Here is a 3,182-nt window from a genome sequence, read left to right as displayed (position 1 = left end):
GAGGTTCCTCAAAAGACTCTACATAGATCTCCCCTATGACCCAGCAATCCCACTTTTGGGCGTTTAACCAAATGATCACAAATAAGACCACACTAAAGCTACCAGCACAACTATGTTTATTGCAGCATTATTTACCATAGCTAAGACATGAAACCAACCCAGATGCCCCTCAGTAGATGAATGGATCAAGAGAATGTGGTATATATGCACAATGGAATTCTATGCCTCCATCAGAAAAAATGACATTGCCCCATTTGTTAGGAAATGGAAAGGCTAGGAAAAAATTCTATTAAGTGAAGTAAGCCAAGCCCAAAGAAACATAGGTTTCATGGTTAAACTTATTTGCAACAACTAGTATATGTCTGAGTCAAGCAGAAAAGGTCAGATAGGTTGATGTTAGGGACATGAACCCTAAGATATGTATTCAAATGTTTTTAATGCGATTTTTTCTAACATATTTAAAGAATATTTCTTTGTTGCTTTGGATGTCCCTCCCCCATGGTATAACTCCTGCTTTCACTGTATTTGATGTTGATATAATTTGTGGGGGGGGGGGGTGGGAAAAAACAATTCATTTAAATAAGGATACGGGTGGACCCATTGCAACACTAATATGTACAAGTACTTATGTCGAAAAACGAACTTTACTACTTTGGTTGGGGGGAGTATTTGATATGGGGGACAGGGAGGATTGGAAGTTCTGGGAAGGAGAAACAAAGGAGGACGCTACAGTGCTTGATAAGAAATGTACTCATTATCTTGTCCATGTAATTACAACCCCTCTGTACAGTATTTTCACAATAAAAAAGAAAAAATAATAAAAAGAACAAAATTTTAAAAAATATATAAAGTAATCTTGTAGAAGATTAAAAAAATAAAAGAAAAATAATTTTAGGTCACAGGTTAAAGTATCTTATCCATTCCAATGATTCCTATGAGATAAAATTTATAGTAGAAGTAAAAGTGAAAAGGAACTCCTAGATATGTTATTTTACCATTTAGAATGGCAAAGAATAATACCATGTCACTGTCATAACTCTTAAAGAATGCAAGGTTAACCGATGGTTGCTTTCATGTTCCCACAAAACTAGTAGATCCTGAAGCATAATAGTAGCCCAGCAGAAATTCTAAGTAGCAGACATGGGGCATGGAAGAGAAAGAGAGGAAATGAGACACAGTGAAAGAGAGAGAGAAATATCATAATATTGAAAGTGAATAATAGATAAACAAGAGCTGTATGAGAATATTCATACTGCTATCTTTAGACTCTATGTGTACATTTGCAGGTATTTGATATTTGTAATCCATCAACATGAAATATAAAGTTATGTTGATAAAAATAAAAGTGACTCAGAAGAAATTATAAATGCAAAAAAGATCTTCACAGCAGCAAACTCTCAGAGATATTTCATGACTTTGAAAAGGATAAAGTGGCTGAAGTTACTATAAATTTAGAAGTACAACAATTCGCAAAAATAGAAAAAGATATTTATATATTTCCTTATATAACCCAAAGCAAAAGGAAAATGTTGTTTAGATGATTTTTTTAAAAACACAGTCTCTCAAGTGCTAGGAAGTTGGCTCAGTGGTAGAGTGCTTGCCTTTCATGCATGAGGCCCTGGGTTTGATTCCTCAGCACCACATAAGTAGAAAATGATGGAAATGGTGCTCTGCCTCAAGTGTTAGCCTAGCCTTGCCTGAGGAACAGCACTCAGGCCCCAGAGTGCAAGCCCCATGACCAACAAAGTCAAAATAAAACAAAACAAAACAAAACAAAACAAAACACAGTCTCTCACATTTGTGGCCTCAACTCTGTAATACTGTTGCTTCAACCTAGGGCTAAGATTTTAGTTGTGGACATGTATCAACTCTCCTGATTCAGACTCTACTTGATCATTTTTTAATAAATATTTTGTTCTTAATTTTCCTAGTTGTAAATTCACATGCACCTATAAAAAAAATGGTTTGACCACCCCAGTAACCTTCTCAAAGTACCACCTAATGATGACTAACAAAAAGTTGTATTATATAACAAGTAAAACAATGCTACAAAGAAAACCAATAATTAAATAATGATTAATAAAATAAAAAACAAAACAATTACCAGTGTTTTTAGTATTTGAAGTGCACTACATATTAGATTTTCTATTTTCTCATATTCCTGTACATTTTAAACCGCCTAAGATTATGATGTTCAACAAGATTTTTATAGGCTATGAATAGTCTTCAAAGTTACACACTAAGGTTATTATTTATGGCTCATCTCATTATTTGTTTATTGCTTATATCATCTCTTGTTCCTCGCTAAAATATAAAGTAAGGAATCCCTAAATTTTAACAAGAACTGTGTAGTAAGCAAGTCTTAATCCTTCATTCTGCTTCTTCACACAAAGACTTTGCAACTTCTCATTAACAAAGTTTCTATAAATTCTGAAATGTACATACTTAGTACTATATGTCTGCTAACATAAATCTTAAATACATTATAGAAAATTTTATACCTGCCAAACAGTCCTAATTTTGGCATATAATCCTAAAATTAAATAGATATAAAACACTAAAATTTTTAACAACCCTTAACACTTGCTGCTGTGTTCATTATGACATGTGCCTTGTATAGAACAATTGAATTATTTCCCCTACACATCTCTTGAACCACAAATATCTGGAATTATTTTGTTTTTGACATGTCCATCTTGACATTATTCTTAAATGTGTGCTTATGTAAGAAGTACATGGTTCTAAAATTTCACAATTCTTCTAAACTTACTTTTTGTTGAATTGCCTAGTTTAAGAAAATCAATTACACTTTATATATAAAAAATATTCTGTGCTCAATTCAGCATCACATAAACTAACATTGTAATGATACTGAGAAGATTAGCATGGCCCCTGCGCAAGGATGACAGGCAAATTCCTGAAGCATTCCATAGTTTTACAACAATAGATGCTGGAGGGGATGTGGACAGAAGGGAACCTTACTGCATTCTTGGTGGGTGTGTAAACTTTTTCAACCATTTTGGAAATTAGTATGGAGGTTCCTCAAATGACTCCACATAGATCTTCCCTATGATCCAGAAATCCCACTTTGGGGCATTTACCCAAATGATCACATACTAAAACTACCAGCACATCTACATTTATTGCAGCATTATTTAAGATAACTAAGATATGGAACCAAC

The 3,182-nt window shown here is 33.5% G+C and overlaps 1 non-coding gene across 1 annotated transcript; it reads left to right on the top strand.

Moving 5' to 3' along the window:
- The first annotated feature begins 2,830 nt into the window (after positions 1-2,830).
- LOC122122061 lies at positions 2,831-2,937 on the top strand. Its single transcript, XR_006150098.1, has one exon. It is a non-coding gene; the product is annotated as a U6 spliceosomal RNA (small nuclear RNA).
- The last annotated feature ends 245 nt before the right edge of the window (positions 2,938-3,182 follow it).

This window comes from Dipodomys spectabilis, unplaced genomic scaffold, assembly GCF_019054845.1.
Source record: "Dipodomys spectabilis isolate Male_0828 unplaced genomic scaffold, ASM1905484v1 ptg000203l, whole genome shotgun sequence".
Classification (NCBI taxonomy): domain Eukaryota; kingdom Metazoa; phylum Chordata; class Mammalia; order Rodentia; family Heteromyidae; genus Dipodomys; species Dipodomys spectabilis.
This window is presented reverse-complemented; position numbering and strand designations above follow the sequence as displayed.